The sequence below is a fragment of the Solanum dulcamara genome, chromosome 3, assembly GCF_947179165.1.
Source record: "Solanum dulcamara chromosome 3, daSolDulc1.2, whole genome shotgun sequence".
Classification (NCBI taxonomy): domain Eukaryota; kingdom Viridiplantae; phylum Streptophyta; class Magnoliopsida; order Solanales; family Solanaceae; genus Solanum; species Solanum dulcamara.
Genome location: NC_077239.1, coordinates 49161739 through 49174463, shown reverse-complemented (window position 1 = coordinate 49174463; position 12725 = coordinate 49161739). Strand labels below are relative to the sequence as shown.

At 35.0% G+C, this 12725-nt stretch overlaps 1 pseudogene; it reads left to right on the top strand.

The window, feature by feature from the left end:
* Positions 1 to 9007: 9007 nt before the first annotated feature.
* Positions 9008 to 11772, top strand: LOC129883565 (guanine nucleotide-binding protein-like NSN1; annotated as a pseudogene).
* The last annotated feature ends 953 nt before the right edge of the window (positions 11773 to 12725 follow it).

Here is a 12725-nt window from a genome sequence, read left to right as displayed (position 1 = left end):
GTATATGCTCACAGCATACTTCAGGGCTGGAGTCAAGAGCCACAAAAGATATATATATATATATATATATATATATATATATATATATATATATATATATATATATATATATATATATATATATATATATATATATATAATGCACGTATACATATAATTACACGTACTGAAATGTTGACATGATTAAAGAGTGTCAAATTTAATCATAATTGATGCAGTAGTGGTGCATTTTTCAAAAGCATATAATAGGGTATATCCAATTGCATGCTTCTTCCCTTTATTAATGATTTGAAATTGCATTTGTAAACATTAAAATTATATTTGATTTAAATCCGTAAATTAATTTAGACTATATTAAATTCAAGAAAATAATTCAAACGATGTGGCAATCCAAGTCAAATTAAATGTTATATGGCAATTCAAGTCAAATTAAATGATCCATTAGAATCATGCCATGTGCCAAAATTATGTGGCAATCCAAGTCAGATTAAATAAGCACTAAAATCATGTCACGTGTCGAAGTTATGTGGCAATCTAAGTCAAATTAAATGAGCCACTAGAATAATGTCACATGTATATCTGAGATATTCTAACCAATCAAATTAAAGCTCTTCACCAAAGAAATCTGATTGATCAGTTCAAACCAACCAATCAAATCACACCCTCATACTATTCCTACAACTATAAATAGAGGTCTTCATTATTCTCAGAGAGGGGTTTATGGAAGAACAAGAAGCAAGAAGAGAGCTCGGGGATCAAAGGCCGCAAATTCTCTATAAAGCTATAAAATTCAAGTAATCAAATTCAAGTTCAAGTTCAAGATCAAGAACGAAGGCAAATACCAAAAAGTTCGAGATCAAGTTACTTGTTCATACTTATTACTCGTCATAACCGTACAAGTATTCTTGACGAGTAATTCAAATCCAAATTTGAAGATGAAAATTCAAGATCAAGCTATTCAAGCCCTTGACTCTAAATCAAATCTAAGTTCTACATATTCCATTTTATTTGAAGAATCAGAGGATTATCATAGAGATTGTAACACGCACTACATTTTGAAATCAAATATTACTCTTTGTTATTCTAATTTTCCGGTCTTGATTATTTATTTATTTTGGCTCAAAAATTTGTTGTTTAAAAATTTTGGCACACCCGGTGGGATAATCTCTACCTCTCATTTCTTTACATCGATCATCAAACTTCAAGAATACTTAAATGGCATCTAAGAAGTTTGACTCAAGGACTATTGTTGCTAAGGCAACTGATTCCAAGTTTTTCTTTGAGGTGTAGAACATACTGGATGCTAGTATGGGAAGTTTGGGACCCATCACTAGGAACAGAGCAAACTTGCTAGGACAACAAGCACTTCAATTACCGTCCGCATCAAATCCTATTTTTGATCTTCCATCTTCAAAGGGGTTAAGATTCTTTCCAAATGAATTGGAAGAAGGAGAGAATATAGATGATATTGTTAAAAAGACGTTGGCTCGACTTAATCTTTTTAACACAAGGAATTACACTATTCAAGATAAAGATGATATCTTGATCACTAGATCTGCCCCAGTCACTCCACGTAACTTATTTCAAACAAATTTCAATTTGAGGGAAAATTTATACTTTACTCCATTATCCATAATGTCCATCCAAGAGATGATGACTAACGCCTCAACTGTTGAAGAACAACTGCCGAGTTTGACAAAGGCAATTGAAGGTCTAACAAAATATGTGCAAGATCAGATAATTGAATTGTCAAATTGACGGATAGAGTTGAAAATATTATAGAGGAGGACTCAATTCATGCACCTGGAAAACATCCTATGATACAAGAAAAATGAGATTCAGTTACAAAGCAAATAAATATAGGTGATGAGCTGCAAGTATCTACTGAAGGAGGAATTCTCATTCATCAACTGAAGGACTTCATTATGGTAACTATCAAAGATAAGTATGACATGTCTTCAAAGTCATCATTTATATATGCAAAGCCATACACTTCAAGAATCGATGTTTTAAAGATGCCTACATGTTATCAACCTCCAAAATTTCAATAATTTGACGGAAAGAGAAATCCAAAGCAACACATTGCCTATTTTGTTGAAATTTGCAATAATGCTGGAACATATAGAGATTATCTTGTCAAATAATTTATGCGCTCCTTACAAGGAAATGCCTTTGACTAGTATACGGATCTCGAGGCTAGCTCTATTGATAGTTGGGAACAACTTGAGCATGAATTTCTCAATCATTTCTATTGCACAAGCCGTACTGTGAGCATGGTTGAACTCATAAATACACATCAATGGGAAGATGAACATGTCATCGAGTTCATCAACCAATGGAGAAATGAAAGCCTCAATTGTAAGAATAGGCTTAGTGAAACTTCGGGAATAGAAATGTATATTCAAGAAATGCGTTGGGGACTTCATTATATCCTATAGGGTATTAAACCCAAATCATTTGAGGAACTATCCACACGTGTTCATGATATAGAGTTGAGCATGTCTGCAAGCGGGATTGAATGACCACTTATTTCTGAGCCTCGCAAGGGAAAAGACAAAATAGAGGTAAATAAAGGAGGAAAATCAGCACCTAGGTTTGGAAATAAGGAGTCGATAAATATTAATATTGTGCCTTTGAAAGTGGCTATAAATCTAAGCAAGAATCAAAGGGTAAAGACCACAACTTTTCAGAATAACGCTGGTAGAAAGCTGACTTTGAAGAAAATGCAAGCAAAAGAGTATCCTTTCTTAGACTCAGATGTCCCAGCAATTTTTGAAGAGCTTATGGCATTAAAACTCTTTGAGCTACCTAAAATGAAGCGTTCAGATGAGGCTAGGAGGACTAATGATCCAAATTACTTCAAATATTACCGTTTGATGGGCCATCCTATTGAAAAGTGTTTTATTTTTAAGGAAAAGATCATGGACTTGGCCCGTGAAGGAAAGATATTGCTTGAAGATGAGAAAGAGAGTTCAAATAAAGTCTCTATCACTTTTGGTTCAATCGACCCCATAGTTCTTTGCAACTTTGTTGAAATACATAATGGTGGTGATGTCCTAGCCATATCACCACAAAAAATGATTAAATTTGGTGACTTCAAACCGATAGATGTTAACGCATCATTGCTCATTCCTTTGATGAATGAAATAATAGGGGAAGATAAACCTCTAGAGGAAAACCAATCTTGCCATGCTTATACTGATGATGAAGGATGGATTTTAGTGACACAGTGAAGATATTATAAAATGAGCTTGCAAAGAGAGCCAAGTAAGAAAGTGACAAGATCAAAGATGAAGAAACTACCTAAAACTCAAAGGGTAAAGAAGAATGTGAAGAAGTCAAGAGTTGGGGGGAATTACTATCAAAAGCAACCTTCTCCGGTGACATTAGAGGAATTCTTGCCAAGTTGGTTCCATGAAAAGATTTCTCATTGTGACACCAAGGCCTCATGTTGTAACATTGATAAAGAAGAGACAATGGGAGAAGGCTCATCGCCATCATTACTTCCATCACATGAAGGCCCTATCAAGTCTCACTCTGAAGAAGTGGACACTTGTGATTCGAAGTTTACATTTACTAATGATGATCTTTTATTGGGTGAAGTGTTGTATAATCATCCTTTATATATGGTAGGTTTTGTGCGTGGACATAAAGTAAATAGGATCATGCTGGGGTCAATATTCTCCCTATTCGTACTGTAAAGGAACTTGAAATCCCGATAAATGAACTGTCTGAAAGTCATCTGATGATTCAAAGAGTTAACCAAGGGGGGTAGAGAGCCATTGGTGCTGTCAAATTATATATAATGATGGGAGATATACGTTCGAGTGCATGGATGCATGTTATTGACTCAAAGACCTCGTATAATATCTTGTTAAGAAGGCTATGGATATATGAGAACAAAGTGGTATCATCCACCTACCATCAATATTTCAAATACTTTGAAGATTGGGTTCAAAAGAAGGTAGTTGTTGATGATGAATCTTTCACCGAGATAGAAGCGCACTTTGCTGATGTAAAATTCTACTTAAAGAATCATGTTTCAAAAGTAGTCAAAGTTGATAATGCGATACTTACTGATATCACAAAAAAGGTTGATGTAGCACCTGATAATGCGAGGGTCATGATTGAAAAGAATAAAATGCTTTCAGATATGAGTAAAGTACCTAAGACAAGTGAGGCATCTTCAAGTAAGAGAATGATTCCTATTTCTCACTATTTCCCAAAGACAAAGAAGGTCAAGATCCCACTCTCTGAGTTACAGAGTAGCAAGTTGACATTTTCTATCAAGCAAATTGATGCAATCAAATCACCTTCAAAAATGATAGAAGGGTTTGTCAGACCATCGAATCATGATTCATATGAATCATTTCCTAAAAAGTGTACAAATGAGGGTTTTGACCCAAATGCATATAAGTTGTTGGTGAAAGCAAGATACAATCCCAATGAAGCTTTTAAAGTAGGGAAACTTCCAAAAAAAGTTATTAAAAAGGCAAATCATAGCCTAAATCCAACTCAAAGGATGACGATAGAAAGAGGGTATGTTGTCAAGCAATCGCGCGAAGGCTTGGGTTACAAAAATCATCTCCAGTTTGAATCTCTATAAAAAGGATGAGCATCAACTACATTACCTTTGTGGAAGAACCTATGATGTTCAACAAGAAGCCTTCTGTGTTTGATCGACTTAGTGGCATAAATCCTGATGTTTTTGCATTTGATCAGCTAATCGAATCAACTCCAAAAATTTTAGTTTTGATCGGTTGGGATCAATGAAGAAGAAATACAAGCGCCAAGGAAATTATTAAATAATAGAAGAAAGGGTACATGCTCGAGAGCATAATTCACCCACGAATTACCCCAATTTGATTCTTTTTAGAATGAAGTGAGAAACAAAACTTGTAGTTTTATGTGGAGATGTCCTGAGAGCAAGAACTCATACCATAGTTCACACTAGGGATCGAGATAAAGATGAAGAAAGTGTGGGATCATCAAATCACATCATAATTTGTGACGAAAAAAGTACTTCACTATATGCAAAAATTAAGGATGGGTTTGTTGATATTCATACATGTCATCACATATCTTTTAATGATGGTGATCCTCAAGAAGATGAGGATGCTGAAGATGCGCCACCTGAACTCGAGGAAGGGATAAAGAATAATGTGGATGCATTGCAGAAAGTAAATCTTGGGGTTGATGATGATATAAGGCCTACATATATAAGGGCTTCATTGGATGATGATGAAGAGAAGAAATATATTAAGCTACTTATGGAATTTAGGGATGTCTTATCTTGGAGTTACAAAGAGATACAAGGATTAGACCCTAAAGTTGCAGTTCATCGTCTTGCTGTGAAATGAGGCACTCGTCCTATTAAACAAGCTCAACGTTGCTTTAGACTTGAACTGGTTCTTTTGATCGAAACTGAAGTTAACAATCTCATTAAAGCAGGTTTAATTCGTGAAGTCAAATATCCTATATGGATTTCAAGCATTGTATCTGTAAGAAAGAAGAATGGCCAAATACGAGTTTATGTTGACTTTAGAGATCTTAATAATGCATGCCCTAAGGATGAATTTTCTTTTTCAATCCCTGAGCTTGTGATTGATGCCACGACTAGATACGAGACAATGTCTTTCATAGATGGTTTATCTGGATATAATCAAATTCGCATGGTACCAAGGGATGAAGAACTTACTGCATTTCGCACTCTTAAAGGTATATATTGCTACAAAGTAATGCCTTTTGGTTTAAAAAATACTGGGTCTACTTATCAACGATCCATGCAGAATATTTTGATGACATTCTTCATAAAACCATTGAGTGTTATATTGATGAATTAGTAGTGAAATCAAGGAAGAGTTATGACCACTTGCAAGATTTGAGAATGGTGTTCGAACAACTTCAAAGATACCAACTCAAAATGAACCCTTTAAAATGTGCCTTTGGATTTACTTCGGGAAAGTTTCTCAGTTTATTGTTCGACATCGAAGAATTGAGATTGACCAAGATAAGATAGATGTTATTTTGAAGATGTCTGAGCCAAAAAATATTCATGAGTTAAAAAGCTTATAGGTAAAATTAGTATATCTTAGGAGGTTTATCTCAAATCTGGCTGGGAGATGTCAACCGTTCAGTCGCCTTGTGAAGAAAGATGTTCCTTTTGAATGGGACCAAGCTCATACCAATGCTTTTGAGAACATAAAGTCTTATTTGATGAAGCCTCCAGTACTTGTAGCTCCTATACCTGGAAAACCATTGATTTTATACATTGCAGCACAAGAAATGTCAGTAGGAGTACTTCTCGCACAAGAAAATAATGAAGGGAAAGAAAATGCACTGTATTACTTGAGTAGGATAATGACACAAAATGAGATCAAGTATTCACCTATTGAGAAGTTATGTCTGGCACTCGTATTCTCAATTCAGAAGATGAAGCATTACTCCCAAGCTTATTATAACATCCCCTAAAAACGTTGTATACGATGTTTTAATTCTCGCCTAAACATGATACAACCTCTGTATTTTAGGCATAACTTTTCATAGGAATATCCAAATTGTGGGATTCAAATTTCTGAGTAACCACACGATTATTATCTACAACTTTTGTGAAGACCATATTTTAAGTTTCGGAGGTTAAGTAGGTCAAATAAATTAATTTTTATAAGGTAGGATGCTGTGATGGAAAGGAGTATTTATAGAAGAAAACTCATATCTCACTGTAGGTTTATCCAAATTGGTTGATTCTTAAACGATATGAAATTAGACTTCCATATCTACAATTCTTATGAAGACACTAAATCCTAATAAGGAATTTATCTTATTCAAACGCAGCTCCGAAAAAGAGTATTCTGTTAAAAAGAACTCATCTCACCTACCATGGAAAGATCTAGATACATTTGACATCACCCATGACATAAATTGTCCTCCATTTAACATCATCCATAACATCAATATATTCTATTAAATTTTCAGATTTTTCTTTATAATTATTTTATTTATTGTTAGGTCCTTCTTTCCCACCTATAAATACCCACCTTATTTCCTCATTTTATTCATCAAGCTTTCTCAAGCAAGTCTTCTCTCTATACACTTCTTTACTTATTCTCAAATATAGTTTTAGCTCTTAGTAGTTAAGAAATACTATTCCGGTGATTCATATACTCCGGGTAGTACACAAAATGTTCCGGCAAGGAGAAAAGTTAGGACTCAAGAGTATTCATTAAGTCTTTCAGTTTCGACTAAAGCTTCAGATTCCAGGTATGTAAGGCTTCAATGAGAGTATTCCTTCCACTCTTATGTCTAAATTATTTTGATTATATGATAAATTATGTTTATTTTCTTTAAGTTTTACTCTAAGTTATGTGGGTGTTTATCCATGGGTTCTTCCACCCATGTAGTCCAAAAACTCTTTCAATTAAGTCTCTTGGTTTCAAGTAATATTTTCTTATAGGAAATTCTTATTTTTACTTAATAGTATGAATCATGGTTAAACTAATGATTATTGGTCTATTTTGATGCAATATAATTTCATATGTATTAATTGATGGTTTGCAAGTAATTCCTCTATTTATCTATTTAAAGGTTCTTGAAATTCATGCTGGGTTGTTTAAAGTATGATATTTAATTAATGGATTTCAAAGTATTTATGCATATTATTTACATACATGTTTGCAAGTTTAAATAATTTGAACCCACCTAGTTTTACTATATCTTCAAAGAAGTTTGACTTGAAAGCCTTGACTCCAAATGAATGTTTATGAAAGCAATATTTATGATCAAAAGGGAGTCTTATGAAATGAAAGAATCATGAAATGATATGAATAATGGATTCTTTATGCAATAAGGACAATTTTTGCATATTTGAATTACCAAATATTTTAATGAGCTATTCTACCGAATATGATGTTTGAATTCTCAAGTTATATGCTATGAATATTTTGAAGTACTAAACTATTCCGTGGGATTGACTTAGCACCGAATGAGGCATTGAGGTGGGATTCGGTAAGAGAATCCTAGTAGCAACCCCTTGTCTCATTAACTATGTGCCAACATAGGAGCCCTTGTAGGCTTAGGCTAATGGATCCATGAAAGCCCTTAAAGTTAAAGCTAAAGAAATGAACAAAATTGATGGAGTTCTACCTGGCAAGTAGTCTCCCCGGCCAACGTAGGGGGTTATGTTGGATTCCATGTAATAGGTCGCATGATCTTAAATGTCGGTTATGGTTATTTTCCCACAAAATGAATATTTTAAAGGATATCCATATGATTTATTATGCATGTATTACATTATGTTCCATATTACATAAATGTTATAATGTTTCCTCAATGTTCATGCATCCTTACATACTTAGTACATTCAAAGTACTAACGCATACTCTTTTGCCTACATGATATCACCATATAGGGATCGGTGCTCCTCCTTGTTCTCCTCCACGTGGCTAGTTGAGACTTCATTTGAAGACTACTTTTGGTGAGTTCCCATGTTCTGGGAATAATACTCCTTTATATTTCTAGCTTATGATATGTTGAGATATTTTACTATGGTATTTCTTCTATTATGATTAAGGGTGAGCTAGGGACTTGTCTTATCCCCGTTAAATCTAATAGTTAGAGGTATTGTTGGACATATGTAAGTTGAATATTTACTATTATGATTTCTGCTTCTTTATTTATCGTCATTACCTATGAAAGGCTAAAAGAATGCTAAGAGGCTTGTTTGAGGTACTTTCGGGTTCCTTATTCGTCATGTCACATCTAGACCCTAGGCTTGGGTTGTGACACTTATATTGTACAACTTGTCTCTAAAGCAAATTCTATTAAGTTTGTCATATCCAAGCCTGTCTTAAGTGATCGACTAGCAAGGTGGTACCTCCAATTTCAACAATTTGAAATTGTGTATATATCTCAAAAGGCAGTAAAAGGACAAGTGCTAGTAGATTTCTTGGCCAATCATCCAATTCTAAATGATTGAGAGTTATCTGATGAATTGCCTGACAAAGACGCAATGCTAGTGGAAATTTATCCACCTTGGAAGATGTATTTCGACGGTGCTTCACATCGTGAAGGAGCCGGTGATAGAGTGGTATTTGTCACTTCCCATGAAGAAGTTTTGCCGTACTCCTTCACTCTAACACAACACTTCTCCAATAATGTTGTTGAATATCAAACACTCTTATTTGGGCTTGAAATGGCCGTTGATATGAAATAATTGCAACTACAAGTTTTTAGGGATTCCAAGTTGGTGATCAATCAAGTCTTGGGTAATTATGAAGTAAAGAAGCCTGAGTTACCCACATACTGCAATTATGCTCAAAAGATGATAGGATGTCTTGGAGAGGTGACTATTCAACATGTCCTTAGAAAGAAAAATAAGAAGGCTGATGTGTGGGCAGCTTTAGCTTGTGCATTAGTATCGCCTGATGAAATGCAAGTTGTGGTTTGCCAAAGATGGATAAATCTGCCTCCAGATGAGCATGAAGAAGAATTTTGTCAAGTTATGCCACTTCGGAGGCTGAAATTAAAGATTGGCGACAACCAATAATAGATTACTTGTGTTATGAAATATTTCCAGAAAATCTTCAAAGAAGGACAAAAATCCAATGATGAGCCCCTCATTTTCTTTACTATAAAAATTCATTTTATAGGTGTTCGTTCGATAGAGTTATTTTATAATTTTTAGGGGTAGATGAATCAACTCAAGCTATGCAAGAAGCACATTTTAGAGTATGTAGAGCGCATCAATATGAAACCCTACAACTCTTTCCCAGCAAACAAAAATAGTGAAGAAAAGTAAGAAGAGTAAGAGCAAGAGGGTATCACTGAAGCAGAAGCACAAGATTATAAGGAAGGTAAAAGAGAATCACAAGAAACAGGATAAGGAGGCCAAGAAGTTGGGTCTTAACAAAAAGACTAAGGTGGAGAAGGACCCAGGAATCCCCAATGATTAGCCCTTCAAGGAACAAGAGCTTAAGGTCCTTGAGGCTTATCGTGCTTGTGCTCTCGAGGAGTTAGAGCAGAAGAAAGCTGCCCAAAAATAGAGGTCTAAGAAAAGAAAGGTAGGGCTAGTCAAGGATGATGACATGAATAAACTTGCAGACATGGCTTCGGGAGAACAAAATTTTATGGAGGATAAGGGAAACAATGATTCAACTAATTTTGTTAAAATCCGTGAGAAGTCGAAAAGAGCTTTCTATAAGGAGTTAGTCAAAGTCATTGACGCTTCTGATGTCATTTAGAAGTGCTTGATGCTCGAGATCCTCTTGGTACACGCTATCTTGACATGGAAAAGATGGTGATGACATCAGGACCTGGAAACCATCTTGCGTTGCTCAATAAAATTAATCTTGTTCCACAGAAAGCCGCAAGTGGCTAAAGTATTTGTGAGAGGAATTATCAGCAGTTGCTTTCAAGTGTAGCACCCAAGAAAGTCAAAATTAGGCTAGAAGTCTTCCTCAAAGGCTGGAAAGAGTACAAATCGTTTGCAGACAAGTGATTTTCTTGGAGCTGAGAATCTGATAAAATTGCTTAATAATTATTCACGAAGTCATGAGATCAAAAACTCAATCACTATCGGCATCATTGGTCTTCCAAATATTGGTAAAAGTAGTCTTATTAATAGCTTAAAGAGATCTCACGTAGTCAATCTTGGTGCTACACCTAGATTAACGAGATCCATGCAAGAAGTCCAGTTAGATAAGAATGTAAAGTTGTTGGACTGCACTGGGATTGTAATGCTTAGGTCATCAATAGAGAATGATGCAGCTATAGCTCTTCAAAATTGCAAGAGGATAGAAAAGTTAGATGACCCAGTTGGTCCTGTAAAGGATATACTCAAACTGTGTCCGTCCAGCATGTTAGTAACTATATACAAGGTTCCTAGCTTTGATTCAGTCGATGACTTCCTTCAGAAAGTTGCTACTGTTAGGGGTAGGCTAAAAAAGGGAGAAATTATTGACACTGATGTTGCTGCAAGGATTGTTCTGCATGAATGGAATGAGGGGAAAATACCATACTAATCCATGCCCCCGTCTAGGAATGAGGGGGAGCATTCAGAGGTAAAGATAGTTTCAGAAGTTGGAAAAGAATTCAATGTCGATGAAGTTTATGGAAGTGAATCCTCAATTATTGAAAGCCTAAAATCAGTTGATGATTTTCACCCAGTTGAAGTTTCGTCAAATCACCCCCATTAACTTTGACGAGCCCATGCTTGAGGACAATTTGGAGCAACTGGTGACTCAGAGTGATAATTCAATGGACAACTGTGTTAAGGTTGATGGAGATGAGGCAATGGATGCAGGAGAAGATGATGCAGGCCGGAAAAGTCAAAAGTGCTAGCAGCAGATAAAATGAGAAGTTATATACCGAGGAAGGCATACTAAATACTAGACTTAGAAAAGCTGAGAAGAAAAGAAGGAAGAAAGAGAGAGCCTCTACTACCAGTGATATGATGGATGGTGATTTTGACTTTAAGGTAGATTATTTCAAGAAGGAACCCATCGTGGATGATGCTGAGGATAATATGATAGCTAATAAAAGCAAGAAAAATAGATTTGTGCTACCATCTGGAAATGAGTTGGATGATGAATAAAGAGAGATGTCACAATAAACTATCTTTTCTGATGGCAGATAGAGGCACTTGGTACTCGTACTGGAGAAACATGCATGCTCCCCTGGTACGGAAGTTGGCTCGAGCTCCACCTGTACTTGTACTATTGAAGCATACATTCATAGTGCGGAAGCTTACCCGAGCTCCACCGTGTTATCAAGAGAAGGAACTGTCTATTTTGATTGGATCTCATAGTTGGAGATTTGGTATTATTCATTTCCCTTGTTTTTCAGTTTTTTTTAAATCTGAGATGAACTTTTTTTCCTTTTACTACACTAAATTAATGCAATTTAAATGTCGAGGTAAGTTCTGTAAACCAATTTTTTTGAGAAATCAATGAAGGAAAGGGGATTTATGGAAAAAAGAAGAAATTACCTTATATTGTGCTCCCTCATTGTGGCTTGCAACACTGCAATTGATGCAAAATATGAAGAGCATATCTCTATTTATAGAGATCCCTAAGGTTGCTGTGGAAGTATTTGTTTCCATGTGAAACACTTAAAACAATTATACTCCTAAAAGGATTTGAATTATTGGACTACTAATTGTAGTCATTGACCGACATTAACTATCCCTCTAAGTGGATTATGATTTCTAGCTTAAAGAATATAATAATTATTATTATTACAACTCTGATCATCATGTTTATATAAGGTCCTTCAAGTTTTGGTATTTATCTGATTATGGCGTGCAAGATTTACATGTATAATTTAATATTAATCTCAATTAAAATGTTAAGTTAATACTTCAAGCAAATCTTCAAAAAAATAAAATAGTTTGACAAAACTTGAAGTAGGGGGCATTTGTAAATATTAAAATTATATTGGATTTAAATCCGTAAATTAATTTGGACTATATTAAATTCAAGGAAATAATCCAAACGATGTGGCAATCCAAATTAAATTAAATGAGCCACTAAAATTACACCACGTGTCAAAGTTGTATGGCAATCCAAGTCAAATTAAATGAGCCAGTAGAATCATGCCACGTGTCGAAATTATGTGGCAATCTAAGTCAAATTAAATGAGTCACTAGAATAATGTCACATGTATATGTGACATGCTCTGACCAATCAAATTAAAGTGCTTCACCAAAGAAATCTGATTGGTCAATTCAA